Here is a 23,272-nt window from a genome sequence, read left to right as displayed (position 1 = left end):
GACCAAACACTACATACTCTGCAAGGATACATACTTGCTTAAGGACATGTATCAAATATAGGGGAGAAGGAAGGAAACAGGAGAGAGTCAAGAAAGAAAGCCCTTCTTTAAACACTCTATTAAAACAGTTCCGTCAACTATTCTCTATCTCCTTAACCTGCAGAGCGCCGATTTCCATATGACATTGCCTGCTATACTATTTTGTTGACTTGTTTATTGCTTTACCTCCTCCTTTAGAATATCAGTTGCCATGGGAGAGGGACTTAGATTTACCTTTGTATCTTCTGTGTCTAGACCAGTGCTTAGCATATAGTGTTCAATAAATGTTCATTGAATGGATGAACTGATCCTCCTGACAATCCTAGGAATGGAGGGATTGAGACCTCCCTTTTACAGATGAGCAAAGTGACATCAAGTCCCTTGTACCAAACAAAACATCTGACAAATGGAAGGCCCAAGGTTTTAATAAAGAGTTCTGATTCCAAGTCCTGTGCTGTTTCCATTATATCACAGCAATCTTCCTAAAATCATATTAAACAGAACACATAGCTATACTCAATCTATAGAAGTAGCATTAAAAATGAATTGTTCCCCAGGAATTTAGCGGTGTTGTTAAAACATTACAGAAAACATTTTTAAAAGGTAGTACTTGAAAATATGAGCACACCAGAGATTCTTCTGTGATTCTTCTGTGAATGTTGCTGAGAAAGTTATTACTCATGTAAGAGGCGGGCAGATAATCTTTCTAGGCTAACTGGCATTTGATCACTGACATTTTAAAATCCTTGATATTTTGATCTTTTCCCATGTAAATCACAGTTTCCCGGTTTACGGCATTTTAATTAAGAAAAGGTTGATAACAGCCCCTAATGAAGGTCAGAGCATACTTTGAAGTAATCATATTGTTACTAAAAAATATACTGTGCTTGAGAGAATTGTTCAGAGGAGGCCCCTAGGTTGAGAAGGAGGCAGCAAACTTAGGCTATGTTTGCCATTAAGCACAGAGATTTAAAAGATTCAAGGGATTGCAATTTTTAGAGACATTATTCTTCAGCTTTCCTTTTCTTACAATTTATGTAACTCATGAGCTTTCCACAGGTCCTTCTAATAAGCCCAAAACTCTCCCTAATGGCCACACTGCATGTCACAGTTGACCCAGGAATAATAAGCCAACTGACTAGTTGATTGGCAGCCAGAACCCAAATCTGCAGGAACATTTCTTCCAACTCAAAATCCCAGACTTTTTATTTAATAATTCTAAATGATCTGTCTCTACCCAGCTGCTTCATTCCAATTTTGTGTATAGTCACATGACGTGGATGTGTTGTTTCTTCCTCCCTCACTGCTGACAGGTCACGGTTGACATCTTAGATGAGAATGATGAAGCACCTGTCTGCACGCCCTCTCTATACAAGGCAGTCATTTGTGACAATGTTGTCGCTGGGACAAACATCAATGGTTTCCAGCTACACTGCCACGACAGAGATTCACAAGATTTTGAAATGCGCTTTGAGATGGTTTCTGGGGGATACTTTTATTATTTCTTTTAATCATGAGCATGCATCAAATTGATATAACCTCTTTGACGTAAATAATATAATCTTAGAAATAACTATGTTTACAAAGATTAAACTATTTCATATCTATGGCATTAAGTTTCCTCAAGGAACCTTTTCACTTCTATATGTCCTATCTAATTCCTCCTATGGTGGAACTATCCATGATTTCGATGATGCTTGACAATGAAGAGAACTTGGACCTGCCAGATTAAGTCACAAGTAACAATGTCTGCTGTCGATGGTACTGGCTGAAAATAGCAGCTGTTTTTCTATGTGATGCTAATACAGATCCACTAGGATAGATGTTTTCTACTGCATTAGTGTTGGATTTACACAGATCCATATCAACTTCAGGCATGATCTTGGGGCATATGGAAGAAATGTATCGGAAACCAAATATGTGCTAGAAGGAGGGTACACAGAAGTGTACAAGACAGATAGAGATCTTGTATTCATGGAATTCATGGTTCATTAAACTAGTAGTAACATCAACGACTATAAAATTATAAAATATGACAAGTTTTATAAAGGAAAACTACTGGGTATCATGAGAGAATATAACAAGAAGTACTTAAGGTATGGAGGTCAGACCTGCTGTCATGTAGAGGAAAGAAAGGGAGCATGGATGTGAGTTACTATGTTCCCAACTAATTGTAAAGGCTAGTTCAATGTCTCCTCCTCTTGCTAGATGATAAGCTTCATGAAGGTGGAGACTGTATGCATCTTATTTACAACAGTGTCTCCAGGACCACTGAGACTTGACTTGAAATTTAGTAGGAGCTCAATATATATTTGTGGTCTGACTGGCCCATTTGATATTGATCCAGACTAAGCTGAAAGTGGGAATAAAATTCTCTGAGTGGGAGATAAAGGAAGGGAAAGCATTTAGGCAGAATAACTTGATAATAGTGTGAAGCTTGCTGACCACATATGGGGATCAGTCTCATATGATCTTAACCTTTAAAACAATTTTTTCCAGCCAACAATTTATTGCTTACTTGATTTCAATTTTATTTTCAGCCTTGTATAGGTGTAGGATTCAGAGAATAATAAAAATTCTATTTATTTACACCTACTGTGTTTTGGAATCTGTGTAAAGTAGCTTGAGAAAACCTTTTAACATATATTAATATACTTATAATTTTTGATTTATCTCTTTTAAAGGAAACGTGAACCATCATTTTGGATTTGACTCAACTTGGGGTTCAAATACTCCAAAATTAATTGCGAAGAATCCTTTTAAATTTGAATCTGGAGCTGAACTGCAGCAGTAGTACCATCTTGTAGTGTGCATAATTGATGACAACCTGAAATATGGCAAAGCCACCAAGCCCAAGACAGGCACCACTATTATACATATTTATGTGACAAGGGCCAATACGCCACCTCCTCCAACCACCAGCTCTGAAGTAAGGAGTTATGGAATTTAATTTGGGTCTGTGTGTGGGAAATGTTCTACTGCAAATTCAAGTTTCATCTAAAAAGGCTAAAAGGCTACTCAGGGCAGTACCTTCACCCAAAGGCCTTTCACCTGGACACCACCCCATCCAGCCACCAGGCCACATTTTAGAATGTACATCTGTGAGAATCCACTGGGTGGGTAAGAGAATTTGTGATCATTGAAGGCGGAGCATAGAGGACCCCTGAGCAACTGATTGTATGTAAATGATCTGAAAGTCCTGCCCACCAGGAAGTCACACTCATCAATGAATTTTGTCAATGAAACATCTCTATAATTGGGCACTTTTAAACATTATTGCCTAGTGGCAATGTTACTCATAGCAATGGACACCTACCCCGTGCCAGGCACTGTGCTCCAGGGCTTATATTCTTCATTTCATCTAATCTTTGATCTAATCCTATGAAGTTGAACAGACCCTTCAGCATTTTGTTATTTCAAAAAAAAGATGTGCAAAGCCTCTGCGGAACTCCAGAGTGGCTTCTGAGTCACCCAAGGATGAAGTCTGTTCAGTAGGTTTTATGGTTAGTGTATTTTACTGTCTTCTTTTTCAAAGGATGGATTATCCAAACATGGATGTAAATCTTTCCACCAGGATATTTGATTTTCAAGAACACACTATTCTCTCACACTGCACGAAAGGGTTTACCCTGCTCTGAGTAGATAATAGAGGCATACAAGCCTAAAAGAACGTCAGATGTCATCTAGTTCAACTCCTTGATTTTACAGATGAGAAAACTGAGGTCAAAGAGGAGAGATGGTTTTGTTCAAGTTCACAGAGCAGTCATTGTGTGCAATTCAAGTCTTCAGATCCTTAAATTGCTGCCTTCTCTAGGCATGTGTGTTCCTTAGTATCATCTGTGGTATTTAAAAATTCCACATGTCTGAGTCAATACCCCACTGTCTATAGGACCATAGCTCTGCACTTGTGCTATTACGTGTAAACAGATGCTCTCTGGAAACACAGACTAATGCTGTTTGCTTTGAAAGAATATTTCCCAGCAAAGAAAAAGTCTGACCATTGTGTACACAGCTAGCAACACATACAAATCCAGTGACTGGTTCATTCCTTTCATCTTCACTCTGATGATTATTTTCTTTTGCTGGGTTGGTTTCCTAGATATGTTTCCTGCTTTGGAGATATGGGAACACAATAGGATGCTGTCAGAAAATGGCCAAGGAAGTCTCCAAGACCAAACCCAAGTATGTGAGTTTTCTTTCTAAGCTTCTTTTATAAAGAGTTGAAGTCATTTGGGGTTTGGCGATCTTACTCTAAAAGCTTCTGCCTAATTTTGCCAATTTTGAGGGGCACAGAGCCAAGTACTTGGGATACCAAACTCGATGGTCCCTTTCACCATTGCTCCAAACCTACTGTCAGAAACAGTTGGGGAGATTTGTTTAAACATCAACAACATATTCTTGGGTTCTACCTTAGAACATCTGAAACAGATTTTCTGTAAGAATGTATTTTCAACAAACCAATTTGTGAGCAGACATACCCAGCAACTCCCTGCATTATTTGGATGCATGGGCAGTGGTTGACAACCACTGGGAACTAGCCCGGAGGCAGGTGATAAGGCCAGGTACCCTCTCCATATCTTTTTTGAATCTGTGTGAGGCTGGGCAGAGAGACCAAAGAAGTGGATAGAAAATTCAGCCGCTTTCATCACCATCTGAAAACAGTTCTTCAGGGCACAGAATGCCATGGCTTCAAAAATAGAGTTGGATATGAATTTTTATTAGCTAAGTAGAGACAATGTATGATTCAGCGTGGAGGGAAGTGATGGTTAATGAGACCCGTTTATTATTCCCCATACAGCATTTTTTAAAAAATGAGAGTGGGAGAAGACTGGGTAATAGTCATGTGCTGTAAAAAATTGAAATATGTTTTTTGCCATGTATTAGCATAATGAAGCTGATGTTTTGTCAAATTTTTCTTTTCCTACAGAGGAATAACGTATATGGCAGGTAAGATACAGCTTGCTAGTTGTCACACGATTATCCTGAAATGTGTGGTTTAAAAAAAGAAAGCCACCCATCCAATAACTGCCATTTATTTATTTATTTTTGCAACAGGAGATAGAAATCCAAAGGAAAAGTTTGTCACTGGAAACAGAAATAAAAAACTAGAAGTATTAACAGTAGGTACATTTTTGCAATCCCTCCCCAGTAGAAGAAAGAGGAGTACATTTTCTCTGTAATTATGGCTCAATGGAAAATTCCTCCGTATTAACATACGGTAAATCTAGTCAGGTATCATGGAAAAGAGATACAATCCTTTCAATTCATGTGCTTCTGCTGAATTTCTGTGTATTAACATCTGGGATTTCAGATCCAGTCTTAGAGTTTGGCTTAGGTCAAAATTTGCCATAAATATTTTATGTGTATTCAGCACAAACAACTCTAGGAAAACGGAAATCCAGCTTTATCCACCATTTCTTAAAAATAAGATCTAGATTTGAAAATAGGTTATAGACGTCATAGAGCTGCATAAGTTCTTCAACCCTGGAGTTTCTTAATAGATGGTAAAATCTATTGCTAATCTCCTGTATTAGTTTGCTCGGGCTGCCATGACAAAATACCACAGACTGTGTGGCTTCCACAACAGACATTTATTTTCTCTCAGTTCTGGCGGTTAGAAGTCCAGGGTGAAGGTATTGGCAGGTTTTGTGTCTCCGAAGGCTCTTTCCTTGGCTTGCAGATGGTGCCTTCTTCTTATGTCCTCACCTTGTTCTTCCTCATCTGTGTTGTCTGTGTCCTAATCTCTTGTTCTTTAACAGCACCAGTCATATTGGATTAAGGCCCACCTATATGACCTCATTTTACTTTAATCACCTCTTTAAGGTCCTATCTCCACATTCTGATGTACTGGGGGTCAGGGTTTGAACATATGAAATTTGGGAGAACCCAATTCAGCCCATAACACCTCCCATTCAAGTGAGAGACTTAACATCAATACAAAGATCTGAGTTCAGGGAGAGCGTGGTGGGCAGACTGAGTGGAGATTGGGGCTGAGAGGAGACAGGAATAGCAAGGAGTTTTTGGACCTTAGGCTGCTAGCCTTCTATACACTAGAAAGATGAGGTAATTTATAAGAAACGATCTGCTCAAAGTACTCAATATACGTCAAAACTAATTTTATCAAACTGACTTTACTGCTAACATTTTGTGCCTTTTAAAAGGAAACCACTGTGTATGAGACTGTGTTTCATGGAGAAGCCATTGATCCAGGTATGGTGCTTGAATATCTTTTGAGTTTAGCACATTTTGTCTATTTGGATGTGAAGCCGTGTGAACGAATTACTTATTCATTAAGCTTTGCATAATGAGACTCTGTCCTAAAGCAAACCATTCAAGGGCCAGGCAGGTAAAATAAATGACTGAAAGGGCCCACGTAAGACACTAAGTTCAATTATCAATGGCAACCGATGCTTGGGGGACATGGCTATAACTCGACTCCATCGAAGTATTGTGTCCATTTTATACACATTGAAACAGAGGCTCAGAGAGGTTAGGGAATGTGTTTAGGGTCACAGAGCTTTCTTTCCTTTCAAAGAAAGGAAGGAGAAAAGTTGGTGGCGCTTTTGGAACAGAGACTGAATCTTAATTGTGGTAGAACAGAGGCAGATGGATGGAGGTAGGTAGGCACTTGGCTACAAAAGCACGAGAAAACTGTCATGTGCTCGCAGTGGGTGGAGGGTCTTGTACCAGACCTCTTGGTGGAGGAATGGCAGAGTGGCCTGCAACAGACCTCAGGGCTCTTCTCCTGGTTCTTTTTGTACTTAACTATTACTACTGAAAATAATAAAAATTACTACATGCCATTTCTTGTTTCCATCTAAAAGTTTTTTAAATGAGTATTTAATAAACAGCTATTTAGCACTTTCAGTGTACCAGGGTTGTTCTAAGAACTTTATAATTATTAACGTATTTAATTTTTTTATTGTGTTAAATATATGTGACATAAAATTTACCATTTTAACTTTTTTTAAATGTACATTTCTGTGGTATTAAGTACATTCACATTGCTGTGCAACCATCATCACCATTCACCTCCAGAACTTTTTCATCTTTCCCAACTGAATTCATTAAACACTAACTCTGCATTCCTTCCTCCCACCCAGGCCCTGACGATCACCATTCTCCTTTCTGTCTCTATGAATGACTATTCTAGCCACCTCCTATAAGTGGAATCATACAGTATTTGTCCTTTGTGATGGCTTTATTCACTAAGCATAACATCTTCAAGGTCCATCCATGTTGTAGCATGTTTGAGAATTTCCTTCCTTAAGGCTAAATAATATTCCATTGTATGTATAGATCTCATTTATCCATTCATCCAGCAATGGGCATATGGATTGCTTCTACCTTCTGGCTATTCATGTTGTTATATAAACTATTTAATTTTAATATTATTCCTTGCACACAAAGATTTTATATTGATGCATTTGTAGACTGATTACAAGATGTTTTTAGGGCATTTCTAATATCAAATCCTAGCAAACATTTGTTGAATTCTTAGTATGGTTAAAAATGCTTTTATATGAATTGTTCATTCTCACTGCTATTTAATGAGGTAGTGACTACTATTATTACCCTCATTTTACAAATGAGAAACCGTGGCACAAAGACACAAGGTAACTTCCCCAGAATCATAACTTCCCCAGTGAGAGGAAAGAGTCAGGATTAAAAGTCTGACATGGGAACACTCCCCTTACACAAGTCATGACCTTTCCTGCCAATGGCCTGGTAAAAACCAGTGCATTAACAAACACTGGGCCCTAGACTGCTCCCTTCTACAAAACAAAACCAAAAACAAGTGTACGTGGTCTAACAAAGACAACAAGCAACTGCAATCCCTTTTTGCCCCTTTAACGTTTGACTGACCCTCATTGCCTTTGGTTTTCTCAATACTGAGGACAGCTACTTGTGTGTTTAGACCCATGCACTTGGCTTTATTTTGAACCTGGATGTTTGATGTGTGACTCAGCAATCAGTTTTCAAGTTCCAGTGTGCACTATTGAGTAACGGTGTAGATTTTTTTGGTGGAGGGACAGGTCTGTGAGGGAAGTGCATTGTCCACCCTAGCCCAGGGGCCCTGGAAGAAGAATCACCTTTCAATTAATGGATTTTTGAGAGGTGACTCAGCACATTGAAGTGTCACATGACACTTAGAGAAGAGAAACGTTTTAAAATAAAAATAAGGTTAGCTGTTTGCGTTGGGACATTCCATCATTTATCAAATGTTCTGGGGAACCCAGAATATGATGCATAAGGCATTGCTTTATTCATGGCGTCTAATCAAAGTGAAAGAAGGCATCCCCCTACCCTAGGTGGTTAGTGGTTACAGCTCTGTAGCTGGACTCCCTGGGTTCAAATCTAGGTCTGCCACTTACACATGGTGTGGCCTTAGCAAGTTACTTAACGTTTCTGTGCCCCAGTTTCCTCATCTCTAAAATGTGGCTCATAACATGTATATATCTCACAAGGATGTTGAATGGATTAAATGAATTAATATATAAAAACAGAGTCTAACATATAGTAAATAACAAAGAAGTCAACTACTATTATTGTTATTATTATTTTATTTATTAATTATACCCTAGTCACCTAAGAAAAAACAACTGGTTGACTTCTTACTATATCAGGCCCTATTTACCCTGTTTATTTTCTCGTATATTATTATTTCATTATTGTTTCTATGAAGGATTGACTGATTAAACTCAGACACCGTAAAAGGCACACCACTTTAGGGACAATTAAAAAAATAGCTTGGTGTATTCTTTTTTTTAAACTTTTGATTTTACAATAATTATAGGCTTCCAAGAAATTGCAAAATATGGTACAGAGAGGATTGTGTACTCATCACCTAGCTTCCCCCAAAGGCAACATCTTTCATAACCACAGTACCAAAACCTGGACATTGACATTTCTACAATACAATTAACTAGACTACAGCCTTTGCTCTGACTTGACCAGTTTTTACATGCACTTATTTTTTTATATGTCTCTGTGTTCAGTTCCATGACATTTAATCACCTATATAGATTTATATCACCACAACCACAGTCAAGAGAAAGAACTGTTCCTTCACCGCAAAAGTGCTCTCTTGCGCTAAAGGGGCAATGTTTAATGCATGTGAAATCACATGCTGCTTCAAGTTTTGCTTCTAATTTTTCTTTTGGTAACAAAGCAAAACTTGAGAAGATGAGCAACTTGTCACTAGGCTGGCTATACAGCAAACGTTCAGTAGACTCTTTGTGGGACGAATAAATGCTTTGTAACTTCATTATAATTCACTTTCTCTGTGTTTTGGATCCTTCTCCCCCCGGTCTCTGGGAACGTGTATGAGTATAATAGCAGAACAGATGCAAGAAAGTGGAAGAAGCCCCCAGGCACCGGGAGGGGTCCTGGGCAAACATATACTTGATCCCAGAGGCCCATCCTTCTGAGCAGTCTACATCCTTAAAAATTCCTGTGCAAGGCTAGTGTCTTCCTGGGTCTCTGACTGCTTTTTTAGTGTCTGTCACTATCATCAGGCACTTTACCCTTGGCTATCTAAAATTAAATTGTAGATGTGAGGCCAGCTGCTTTGTTTGTGTTTATAGCCTTCTGTAATCTTCCAGTTCAGTGCTGACTGAGGGCAGCAGGTATGGTCAACCTTGAGTCTCTGAATATGCTTTGCTGCAAACTAGCGACTCAACTGATACACGCTCCTTGCCTGACTTTGCCCAGTGGAAGGCATGCTTGTTACGACTGGAGACTTTGTTTTCCTCACTGCTGTAGCCCCAGCATATGCTTGACACCTAGTGGGGACTCCATGAATATTTGGTGAATAAATATCTTTGAATATATGAATTCAGATCTCTTGCCTTTAATTCACATTACTTGTTACTCCTATGACCCATGGAGCAGAAATGGGAATTATCTTTAGAAAAGAACTTTTTTTGGTTTTTGGAAGTCATAAAAAAATGTAGGATTTTTCTCAGCATTTTTAAAAAGCACCATTGACCTTGCTTTTAATTTTCTTTTTATAGCGCTCTGGAGAATGACCACCTGAAAACTTTACTTATTAACGAATTGCCAAAGAAACGTGGGCATCCAGTCTTTTGAGAGCTATGTACTTAGACTAGTAGTTCTTAAATACCTAGGAGCTCTCTGATGATCATCCTTGGTTGTAGAAGACACAATAGCAGAGACCAGAAGGATTGTTGATGGTAGAGGGTAAATCCACACTTAACCCCAAATAGAGTTCAAGCTGGGATAATTTTTTTAAAACAAATCTTATTCAAAGTAAAACTGACCATGAGCAAAGAACTAAAATATATTTGAGTCAGAGGATAATGGGGACTTGGATGGTCAGAAATATCAGCCTTGATATTTATGCCCCTTTGCACGTGTACACACAGATTTCTTTTCAGTCCAGGAACACCTCACTTCCCAACATGAGAGCACCTGAAAATAAACAGGCTCCTACTTTATGTATGTAGCTCACATGGGTCGATCCTCAGGAGGTGCTGGTGTGGAGGACATCGGTGGATTTGAAGTTTGGAGCTTGGACAAGTCATACCGCCTCTCAGAAATTCACTTTTCTTCTTCTGGAAAATGTACACTGTCATTCCTGCCCCATTTCTATCTCATAGTTCTGTTGTGAGAAACAGCATAAAACGGTTGAGATTCTACACTTGGCGGCACTTTTTGAACTGCAAGCACTATTTAAGAGTAAAATAGGATTAGTTTCATTAAGTCAAAATTGGCTGCTCAGAGAGCAGTGACTTGGAATACAGAGACGGTCACTGCATGTTTCTAGGCCAGTCTATGTTGGAATTGGTTGATAATTAGCTTCACAACTTCTGTGAAAGGAATATACTGCCTTGTTCCAGATGGCAGGATAATTCTTCACTAGGGGAGAGACCAAGGATTCTCTGCGAAAATGCTCTCCCCTCTCCAGCAAGGCTCTCACTGGATCAGTTATGCTAAGATGGATGTAGATATGTGAGTCTCCATCTGCCATCATCTGAGCTTTTGAGAAAAAAAAAAAAAGCTTTTATAAACTTCCTTTTCAAAGTCTGGATTGGATCAATTAGTACTTAATCTGTGCCAAATCAAGAAAAATTGGTGTTTACTTTCTTGAGTGTTGAGTGTTTACTCTCTTCTGTTGAGTGTTTACTTGAGTGTTTACTTTCTTCCGTTGAGCTGTTTTGGGTCTCAGTTTCAGACATGGCCGAGGAAGAAAGTCCGAGCTGGTGACAGCAGTAAAGGAGTTGTTTGGGAGGCAGCTAAAGAGGGCTGCTTTCAGGGGCACGGCTCTGGAATCTGACCTCTCTATTAGGTCAGAATCCATTTGCCTCCAAACTCTAGATGTTCTTTTCTCCTCCAGTTTAATAAGGATTGTATTAGTTTGCTGAGGCTGCCATAACAAATCGCCAATAAACTGTGGCTTGAAACAAGAGAAATTTATTCTCTCACAGTTCTGGAAGCTAAAATTCTATACTTGATCTTAGCCAAAAGGCCGAGAAGCGATGGAAGCTAAAATTCTAAAATTGAAGGTTGGCAGGGCCACATTCCCTCGGGAGGCTCTCAAATCCATTCCTTGCCTCTTCCAGCTTCTGGGGCCTGCCGTGGCCTTCCTGGGTTTGTGGCTGCATCCCTCTCCGCTCTGACTCGGCGTTACTTTGTTTTCTCTTCTAGATGTCTGTCAAACTTCCCTCTGCCTCACTCTTATAAATGACATTGGGTATTGGATACAGGGCCCACCGGATAATCCAGGTGGATCTCCTCATCTCAAGATCCTCAACTTACATCTGGAAAGACTTTTTCAAATAAGGTCATCTTCAAAGGTTCTGAGGATTAGGACGCAGACAAATCTTTTTGGGGGGTTATCATTCAACAAACTATAATAATTTTGAAAGTCTAGGATTTTCCTGGTGGTGCAGTGGTTAAGGATCCACCTGCCAATGCAGGGGACACGGGTTCGAGCCCTGGTCTAGGAAGATCCCACATGCTGCGGAGCAGCTAAGCCCATGCGCCACAGTTACTGAGCCTGCATTCTAGAACCTGTGAGCCACAACTACTGAGCTTGTGTGCCACAACTATTGAAGCTGACGTGCCTAGAGCCCGTGCTCCACAACAAGAGAAGCCACCACAACGAGAAGCCTGCGCACTGCAACGAAGAGTAGGCCCTGCTCATCATGACTGGAGAAAGCCCACGCGCAGCAATGAAGACCCAACGCAGCCAAAAATAAATAAATAAATGAAATAAATTAAAAGAAAATCTTTAATATGAGGTATATAAATCAATACACTCTTTCTGGTGGACAACATGACTATTTTACTTTATTTTAAAAATATTTGAGTACCTACAGTGTGCCGAAATTGTTTTAAGGCCTTTAATCAATAAAAGTGCAGATGCCTCTCACCTGGTAGTTTTACTGATTGGAATTTCCCTGAAGATATGCTTACAAATGATCTACAAAAAGTTATTTTTTAGATGGTAGCTGATGGTAGCATTGTGTGTAAGAGAAAAACAACTGGAATAATATCAAAGTGTCCATTCATAAGGGATTAGTTGGAAAATCACAATGAGTTCATATTCTTATTATGGAATGTACGATGTGGCTATTAAAAATAATTAGGCATATATTGATATGGAAGATACATTAGGTGATAAAGTTTGGCAAACTACACAATCCTTATTAATATACGTAAATAAAAATCAGCATCTGTATAAATACATATGTTGGTATATGCATAAACTTTAGGGGGCAGTGAGAAATCACAGAGAACTCTAAATAGTGATTATCTTTTTAGAGAAATTCTGGGGGCGGGAAATGCAGAGGGTGAAGGAAGTATTTTACTTTTCATAGTTTTATGAACCACTGAATTTTCTAAACTTATACATGTGTTATTTTTATTTTTTAATAATGTAAGTAGAATTTATCTGGTGGTGAGAATTTAGGACATTCATTTCTTTTTTTAATACCTTATTGTGAAGTTTTATAAGAAGTCTGAGGCTTTTCTTTCAAATCAACTTGAAACTAGGATCAGATCTTTCTACTGCTTCGTATATTTCCTTCCTTGATTTGTATAATTATTGTTGCTCTTCCATCTACCTCTTTTTCTCCTTGTGAAACTGATTATTCTCCTGTTAGGTCTCCAGGATTTAGTAGCTAATCTCTTATCTTTTCCGCTCATGATTTCTAACACATTGAATTATTGCTCTGCTGTTTCAGAGATTTCTTTCATTTGATCTTCGTCACTAATTTGGGTCTCATCAGTGACCACTCAGTTTCAGCTCATCTGATGACTTTTTAAGTTTTAAAGTCATGTTTTCAGTTCCAGGAAGGGGGGGTGGGTGGGTGTGTGTGTGTGGGGGGGGAGGTGTGTGTGTGTGTGTGTAGGGGAGGTGCACACGTGCACATTATTCATGGAATCTAAGTCACCTTATTATCTATTTTTGTTGAAGTTGTCCATTTTAGTAGAGGTCTGTTCTGAATATTTTATATTTTATTCCTCAAGGTTCCTGGTTCCCATAGGCTTTTGGACCCCTTGGGCTTCTTGTCATTTTTGTCTGTCTGCTTTGGGGCTGAGGTCGAGTTGCTATGGACTTTTCTGAGGCAGTGGTGGAGCCACTGCTGTCTCTCCTGGGTGGGCTGATGGTACAGCAGAAGCAGGCATTCAGACCTCTTGTGACAATGGGGCTTCCCTTGGCTTCTCAGTTGCAGGGACAGAGGACCTTCTCCCAGACTCTCTCAGTGCTTCTGCAGGTCTATGGGGGTCAGGGAGACATGGCATCTCTATATTGGTTAATGTCCTATTATCTCTGGTGGGGTAGGGGGTGCCCAGTGAGCTTGAGCTCCAAAAGTGAGATCTTCCCTTTCAGGTCCATGCAATGAGGCTCTCCTGTGCTGGTCCTGTGGTTCTCTTCTGGTTTGAAGGGGAGAAAATCTTGGCAGACTTTCAATTACTTCCTCCATGCCTTATCTACACACCACCTGGAGCTGCCCCACCCAGTTGAGCCCCGCCTCAAGCAAGAACCCCAGCCAATCTACAGATGCATGAGTCCAGCTCAGGTGAGCAGAACTGCCCAGCTATGGCCAGCCTAGATAACCTAACCTTTAGCTGACCCTCAAGCGTGTGAACTACAACAATAAATGAGAGTTGTTCAAAGCCACTGGTTTGTTACATAGTAACAGCTAATTGCTATGTAACAGCAAGGAGGTGGGATGCTGTCTTTTATATTTCTATTTCAAAAAGAGTTAACAAGTAAGTGTTGTTAAAAAAAACAAAAACAAAAACAAAAAAAACGGAGACCAAAGAAAATATTTAACAGGTGGAAAAAAGAGATCTGATATAACTTGCACTAAGAGAAGTTGTAGAACCTCAGAGTTAAAAATACTGGACTGTATTTTGCTTCAAGATACGGGGCTGTGTCCTACCCAAAGTTCCATTCCATAGCCCCTGGCCCAAGAGATGGGCCCAACATTTATTAATAAATAACTTCTGAATATTCCCAAATCCTTATCTGAGAGACTAAGTGAGAACAGTTTTCCCTGCAGTATTTCCATTCTTGGTCCCGGGTCTGCTTAAGCATCTTCATGACGGGGTACTCACTACCTACCAGACAGCTATTTCCTTTGTGGGATAACAATAATTATTAGAAATATTTTGTTGAAGCAAAGAAGAAATCTAGTTGACAGCGTGATATCTAAACTCAACAATTCAAAAGCGTGAGTTCTTCCCTCGTTAAGACGCCCCCTTGGATGAAACGGGCATATTTTCACGGGCTGATAAACAAGCTGCTATGGATCAGAACATCTGCATAATAGTTTCCACTTATCATTGTTACCTTAAATTCTATCCAGCTCCAAAATTACTCTTTCATCTGTAATAAATGATTTACCTTCAGCTGGAAAAAGCAAAACGATCCTTTTTGGATTAAAATTACCTAAGAATGTAATTAACGGCATGTTATTTCGTTAGCTCATCATCTTAACTCTCTGGAAGTCTTTAAATAGGAAAATTTGGCACTTTTATAGTGTTCTTGAGGTATTGCAAACATTGCTTACGAGTACACACGGTTACAGGGCCAGTCCAGACACTCCTTGGATCAAAAACAAATTTGTGTTTATTGTAGTGAAAAATAACGTTAGATTTAAACAGTTCCTATTTAATGTTATGAGGTATCTTAACATTCACCAACCTGCCTGATTGTAGGTAAGGCTCAAGGACAAAGACTATTTGTTGATTTCTCTCTCACTCATCCTTTTAGAATAAGTCAACATAAAAGTCTCTATTCAATTTATATTAAATGATCAATAAAATATCTAATGCACAGTGTTGGAGAAAAGTCCTCAATTGTATTTATTATAATAATAATTACTAGCCAGTAGTACTGTGACTGTTCTTAGCTTTGCGAGCTTTCTAGATCATCACACAATATACTGGATCCTCTAACCCTTCCCTACCAGCACATTCACTCTCTCCTTCCCAGAAAAAACTGGGTTGTTTTCATCTAGTCCAAGAACTGACATAACTATGGCAATAAACCTTCTTCTTGGCTGCCTTCCGAGGTCAAAAGCTAGTGGAGGCTTGGCGGAGAGGGTCAGGTAGAATCCCAAAGGCTCTGTTATTATACTTCTGGGCTCTCCTAGCTCAGGCTGTAGAGACTGAAGAAACCCATGGGCTGATGGCACAATTAACTGGGTAAAAGCCAAATCCAGCAGGCAAGAAGTGCAAGCCTGATGACGTAGGGGTTAAAATCATCCATTACTTATGGCTTGCTCTCCACTGTTGTGTTCCAGCATCAAGCTCCACGCATGGCCCATAGTGGGTACTTAATAAGTGAATATGCAATAAACAAAGGAAGGTGAGATTGCTTATCAGAAACCAGAGGAGTGTTTCCATTTTCAATCTGGGCAACTTGATAGTTAACCACACGGCAGGCAGGTTGCATTCCCCTTTTGACTTGTATGCTTTTGGGTTTTCTTCCAGATCCAGTCTATTTTGGGCTATCACCATGATATTGCAATTATAGGCCTTACCCATTGCCCCTGTTACTAATGCAGGGTTGCCAAATATCTGGCACAGATGCTGCTGTTCTGCACATGGACCGTGACAGACATTGCTAATGGATTGCAGCACCGCCTTTTTGTTGAGTGTGTACACACCCTGCGGCAGACACGGAGTTGCGGCATCCAGATTCCCTTTCAAGGAAATATTTGCTGTCCAGCTGCAAGGAGTATGGTCAGCAGACGTTCTAGCTGCTAGCATCTTTGAGGTCAGCTTCGGCTGCAGAGTGTCCCCTGCCTGGAAGGCTTCCCAGGGCAGCCTTCACCTAGTGACTGAGCCAGGTAGGTGGTTGAGGCGGGGGTGTGGGGTGTGGGGAACGGTGGTCATAACGGCCCAGCCATTCCAGGGCACTGTTGGACAACTCTGATGGAAAAAGCCAGCTCCAGAGCCCTGCTCATCTACAACCTGAAGTTGGCTGATGCTTTGTCAGCCTTGCTTTGTGCTTTGTTTTCTCCCTCTACCCAATACTGCTTCTTTCCCCTTCTCTTCCTAGGTGTTGATCCCTAATAAACACCTCAAACTCCAGACTCTCAAGGTTTCAGGGTCTGCTTCCGGAGAACCCAGCATGGCGGTCCCTGCCACTAGACTGGGGCTGGCATGTGGAATTAAGTCCATTTTCCATGCCTGTCCTTCCTAAGGCCAGTGCTCACTGATAGTGATACAATCAAGATACTCAGAACATTCCAATAATTCCCCAAAATAGACAAGCCCAAATCCTTCTTTGGCCTGCAAGCCACAGAGGATACAGCCAGTTACTGCTGCTTTGACTCATTTCAGCAAAAACTCATGCCTTCCTTCAAACCATTCAAATAACGTCCTTCGTTGTCTAAGAGAGGGCTTCTCAATTGTGGCACCATTGACATTAGGGGCTGGATAATTCTTCGTCGTTGGGGGCTTTCCTGTGCATTGGAGGATGTTTAGCAACATCCCTGGCCTCACCCACTACATGTCAGCAATACCCAGCTCCCACCAGTGGTGGTGACAACTCAGTGTCTTCAGACATTGTCAAATGGCTCCCAGGGGGCACAATCTACCTGCTCGAGAACCACTGGTCTCAGAGTTCTGTCTGGGGAGGTGGTCTCCAGGTAAGGGACGTGAAACCCTGAGCATGTTTCAAAACACTCCTTCTCTGGACTTCCCTGGTGGCGCAGTGGTTAAGAGTCCGCCTGCCAATGCAGGGGACATGGAATATGGCAAAGGAAACTTGCAAGGCTGGACTTATTTGACTGTAGAACACTTTTACAAAATGGAACCACTGTTCACAACTGGCGTTCCATGGAACACACTGTGAGAAGACTCTCTTCTCTTTTTAAATAAGAAAATGAAGTCATTTTTTGAGGTCCCCCAGGTGCTGAACTGAAAGATTAGTCTGAAGCAGAGGTGTGCCTCCTTTTAGGGTCATCATCTCTCTCCCTACGGCCAGACAATGTTTGAGAACTGTATTCACTCTTGATACCAAGGTGGAAATAATACAGAGAAAGGTCCATTTGGTTATTTCCTAAAGCACATGGGGGTCCTTCTCATTTGGTTATGTAAACCCCCGGTTGATTGCTCGGTTGTGTCTGTGGCCCTCGGTCCTCTCAAACTCACCCCGCCATCTGCGGCTGGATTCATTTCCAATTTCACTCTTCTCACTTGTATAATTGCTGCTTTAATAATTAACTTCAAAGCCCATCTGATCCTAAGCTCTTTGGGGCCGGAGCTCCCAATGCTAAAAAAGAAGCCAAAACGAGACGGGAAAAGGCTCCTACAATTTAAAGCCAGGTGTGTGTTGTCTAAAAGCAAACATGAACACTAGGATTTAGTGGGACAGTTTTGATTAGAATCAGAGAGCCCCTTGATATTTATAGGACATTCCACCCAAAAACAACAGAATACACATTTTTCTCAAGTGCTCATGGAACATTCTCCAGGATAGATCATATCTTGGGTCACAAATCAAGCCTTGGTAAATTTAAGAAAATTGAAATCGTATCAAGTATCTTTTCTGACCACAACGCTATGAGACTAGATATCAATTACAGGAAAAGATCTGTAAAAAATACAAACACATGGAGGCTACACAATACACTACTTAATAACGAAGTGATCACTGAAGAAATCAAAGGGGAAATCAAAAAATACCTAGAAACAAATGACAATGGAGATACGACGACCCAAAACCTACGGGACGCAGCAAAAGCAGTGCTAAGAGGGAAGTTTATAGCAATACAAGCCTACCTCAAGAAACAGGAAACATCTCAAATAAACAACCTAACCTTGCACCTAAAGCAATTAGAGAAAGAAGAACAAAAAAACCCGAAAGCCAGCAGAAGAAATCATAAAGATTAGGTCAGAAATAAATGAAAAAGAAATGAAGGAAACGATAGCAAAAATCAATGAAACTAAAAGCTGGTTCTTTGAGAAGATAAACAAAATTGATAAACCATTAGCCAGACTCATCAAGAGAAAAAGGGAGAAGACTCAAATCAATAGAATTAGAAATGAAAAAGGAGAAGTAACCACTGACACTGCAGAAATACAAAAGATCATGAGAGATTACTACAAGCAACTCTATGCCAATAAAATGGACAACCTGGAAGAAATGGACAGATTCTTAGAAATGCACAAACTGCCGAGACTGAACCAGGAAGAAATAGAAAATATGAACAGACCAATCACAAGCACTGAAATTGAAACTGTGATTAAAAACCTTCCAACAAACAAAAGCCCAGGACCAGATGGCTTCACAGGCGAATTCTATCAAACATTTAGAGAAGAGCTAACACCTATCCTTCTCAAACTCTTCCAAAATATTGCAGAGGGAGGAACACTCCCAAACTCATTCTACGAGGCCACCATCACCCTGATACCAAAACCAGACAAAGATGGCACAAAGAAAGAAAACTACAGGCCAATATCACTGATGAACATAGATGCAAAAATCCTCAACAAAATACTAGCAAACAGAATCCAACAGCACATTAAAAGGATCATACACCATGATCAAGTGGGGTTTATCCCAGGAATGCAAGGATTCTTCAACATACGCAAATCAATCAATGTGATACACCATATTAACAAATTGAAGGAGAAAAACCATATGATCATCTCAATAGATGCAGAGAAAGCTTTCGACAAAATTCAACACCCATTTATGATAAAAGCCCTGCAGAAAGTAGGCATAGAGGGAACTTTCCTCAACATAATAAAGGCCATATATGACAAACCCACAGCCAACATTGTCCTCAATGGTGAAAAACTGAAACCATTTCCACTAAGATCAGGAACAAGACAAGGTTGCCCACTCTCACCACTATTATTCAACATAGTTTTGGAAGTGTTAGCCACAGCAATCAGAGAAGACAAAGAAATAAAAGGAATCCAAATCGGAAAAGAAGAAGTAAAGCTGTCACTATTTGCAGATGACATGATACTATACATAGAGAATCCTAAAGATGCTACCAGAAAACTCCTAGAGCTAATCAATGAATTTGGTAAAGTAGCAGGATACAAAATTAATGCACAGAAATCTCTTGCATTTCTATACACTAATGACGAAAAATCTGAAAGTGAAATTAAGAAAACACTCCCGTTTACCGTTGCAACAAAAAGAATAAAATATCTAGGAATAAACCTACCTAAGGAGACAAAAGACCTGTATGCAGAAAATTATAAGACACTGATGAAAGAAATTAAAGATGATACAAATAGATGGAGAGATATACCATGTTCCTGGATTGGAAGAATCAACATTGTGAAAATGACTCTACTACCCAAAGCAATCTACAGATTCAATGCAATCCCTATCAAACTACCACTGGCATTTTTCACAGAACTAGAACAAAAAATTTCACAATTTGTATGGAAACACAAAAGACCCCGAATAGCCAAAGCAATCTTGAGAACGAAAAATGGAGCTGGAGGAATCAGGCTCCCTGACTTCAGACTATATTACAAAGCTTCAGTAATCAAGACAGTTTGGTACTGGCACAAAAACAGAAATATAGATCAATGGAACAGGATAGAAAGCCCAGAGATAAACCCACACACATATGGTCACCTTATCTTTGATAAAGGAGGCAAGCATATACAGTGGAGAAAAGACAGCCTCTTCAATAAGTGGTGCTGGGAAAATTGGACAGGTACATGTAAAAGTATGAAATTAGAACACTCCCTGACACCATGCACAAAAATAAACTCAAAATGGATTAAAGACCTAAGTGTAAGGGCAGACACTATCAAACTCTTAGAGGAAAACATAGGCAGAACACTCTATGACATACATCACAGCAAGATTCTTTTTGACCCAGCTCCCAGAGAAATGGAAATAAGAACACAAATAAACAAATGGGACCTAATGAAACTTAAAAGCTTTTGCACAGCAAAGGAAACCATAAACAAGACCAAAAGACAACCATCAGAATGGGAGAAAATATTTGCAAATGAAGCAACTGACAAAGGATTAATCTCCAAGATTTACAAGCAGCTCATGCAGCTCAATAACAAAAAAACGAACAACCCAATCCAAAAATGGGCAGAAGACCTAAATAGACATTTCTCCAAAGAAGATATACAGATGGCCTACAGACACATGAAAGAATGCTCAACATCATTAATCATTAGAGAAATGCAAATCAAAACTACAATGAGATATCATCTCACACCAGTCAGAATGGCCATCATCAAAAAATCTAGAAACAATAAATGCTGGAGAGGGTGTGGAGGAAAGTGAACACTCTTGCACTGTTGGTGGGAATGTAAATTGATACAGCCACTATGGAGAACAGTATGGAGGTTCCTTAAAAAACTACGAATAGAACTACCATACGACCCAGCAATCCCACTACTGGGCATATACCCTGAGAAAACCATAGGTCAAAAAGAGTCATGTACCAAAATGTTCATTGCAGCTCTATTTACAATAGCCAGGACATGGAAGCAACCTAAATGTCCATCGACAGATGAATGGATAAAGAAGATGTGGCACATATATACAATGGAATATTACTCAGCCATAAAAAGAAATGAAATGGAGGTATTTGTAATGAGGTGGATGGAGTTAGAGTCTGTCATACAGAGTGAAGTAAGTCAGAAAGAGAAAAACAAATACAGTATGCTAACACATATATACGGAATCTAAGGAAAAAAAAAAAAAAAAAGGCCATGAAGAACCTAGTGGCAACACGGGAATAAAGACACAGACCTACTAGAGAATGGACTTGAGGATATGGGGAGGGGGTGGGGTGAGATGTGACAGGGTAAGAGAGTGTCATGGACATATAAACACTACCAAATGTAAAATAGATAGCTAGTGGGAAGCAGCCGCATAGCACAGGGAGATCAGCTCGGTGCTTTGTGACCACCTAGAGGGGTGGGATAGGGAGGGTGGGAGATGCAAGAGGGAAGAGAAATGGGAACATATTGTATGTGTATAACTGATTCACTTTGTTATAAAGCAGAAGCTAACACACCATTGTAAGGCAATTATACTTCAATAAAGATGTTTAAAAAAAAAAGTATAAATCATGCTTCAAAAATGTCTTTGTAAAAAAAAAAAAAAAGAATCAGAGCCTTTTGAGAAACTCATATAATATGAATGAATCTTGAGGCCTCAGGAGCTAAAAGACTTAAGAGTGGAGTAATGTCTTATGTGGGAGTTAGGGTGTAAAGTCAGCACATAAGGCAAAAATTGTGTAGAGTCAAAATTACCCTTGAAAATCTTTTAAATCATCAATAAAGTGTCAAAAAAACCACGACTTTGTGTATACTCAATACTCTCTCAGTTTAAAAAGCTACAAAGTCATTTTTCCCCCCCTCTCATGTTGAGCTCCAGATGAAGCAGTTGGCTTGCATTTAAGGGCCTTGCTGTACAGAAACGATCTTGTCCTCTTTGGTGGTTGAATTTCCCTGAGAGATATGCACCTCTGATGTGGCCTGTTTGCCTTGCTAAGTCTTTTCATAAATGACTTTAGATAAATCACACTGGAAAAAGGTGATTTTTCATCTGTTCTCCTTGGAGGGTCCCAGATTTCTTTTGAGTTTAAGTTCATTTATCACCATCATAGTGTCCTTGGCATTGCTGTGATGCTGTGCTTTCACAGACCCTGGCTGGATGCTTTACTGACTACCGAGAGAAGATCCTGAAAAGGACGTGGGTAAAACATAAGGATGAGGAATATTGGTAAGGTCCATTTCAGCTGGAACCGTAAAAAGAAGGAAATAAAGGTGAAATGAAGTGAAATAAATTTCTCATGGACCCTAGTCTCCACCCCTATCCCCACACATATACAGGGTAGAGGGAAGGAGAAAGATATTGTTCTTTTTTTTTTTTTCCTTCTCTCACCAGGGTGATATTTTTTTCCATCTTTATCGGATTATAATTGTTTTAAATGTTGTTAGTTTCTGCTGTACAATAAAGTGAATCAGCTATATGTATATATATATCCCCATATCCCCTCCCTCTTGCGTCTCCCTCCCACCCTCCCTATCCCACCCCTCTGGGTGGTCACAAAGCACTGAGCTGATCTCCCTGTGCTATGTGGCTGCTTCCCACTAGCTATCTGTTTTACATTTGGTAGTGTATATATGTCCATGCCACTCTCTCACTCCGTCTCAGCTTTTTAATGAGTTGGTAAAGCAGATCACAGGCAGGAAAAGAGAGAGAGAGGGAGAGAAACCCAAAACCTTTCTAACACAGCAACTTTAACTACAGCTGAGATATCTTGGAGTTGAAAGTATCACTGATAACTGGCTGCCTGGAAGTTATCCCCACCCTTAATTCCTTATCCATCTTGTTCCAAGGCTTGTCTGTTCCATAAATAGTCTTGTTTTACCGGGATTTAGTCCCTGGCTGCAGAAGGGCAGAATAATGGTCTCCAAAGATACCCACATCCTAATCCTCAGAGCCTGGAATACGTTACTTAATGGCAAAAGGGTCTTTGCAGATGTGATTTAAGGATCTTGAGATGGGGAGATTTTCCTGGATTATTTGAGTGGGCCCAATGTAATCACAAAGGTCCTTATAAGTCAAAGAGGGAGGCAAGAAGGTCAGAGTCAAAGAACAAACTATGATGACCATAAAAAAAAAAAAGAGAGATTAGTCAGTCCACTGCTGGGAAGCAGCCATGAGCTAAGGGATCAGGCAGGTTCTAGAAGCCAGAAAAGGCAAGGGACAGACAGATTTTCCCCTAGAGCTTCTAGA

General features: G+C 39.9%; 1 long non-coding RNA gene and 1 pseudogene across 2 annotated transcripts in view; one reads left to right on the top strand and one right to left on the bottom strand.

The window, feature by feature from the left end:
* The window catches only part of LOC309638150 (cadherin-related family member 3-like), a 44,266-nt pseudogene extending 33,118 nt beyond the window's left edge, over positions 1–11,148 (top strand). Inside the window, exons 10-15 of the transcript in view lie at positions 1,307–1,524; positions 2,724–2,968; positions 4,021–4,246; positions 5,046–5,159; positions 6,201–6,249; positions 9,351–11,148. The product of the transcript in view is annotated as a cadherin-related family member 3-like (transcript). The remainder of the gene's footprint in view (positions 1–1,306; positions 1,525–2,723; positions 2,969–4,020; positions 4,247–5,045; positions 5,160–6,200; positions 6,250–9,350) is intronic.
* Positions 1–23,272, bottom strand: part of LOC309637539 — an 84,352-nt gene that overhangs the window by 37,780 nt on the left and 23,300 nt on the right. The gene's annotated exons all lie outside the window — the stretch shown is intronic.

Source organism: Balaenoptera physalus, assembly GCF_965194825.1.
Source record: "Balaenoptera physalus genome assembly, chromosome: 11".
In the NCBI taxonomy this organism is placed as follows: domain Eukaryota; kingdom Metazoa; phylum Chordata; class Mammalia; order Artiodactyla; family Balaenopteridae; genus Balaenoptera; species Balaenoptera physalus.
The sequence above is the reverse complement of the archived record's forward strand: the minus strand, read 5'-3'. Positions and strand labels throughout refer to the sequence as shown.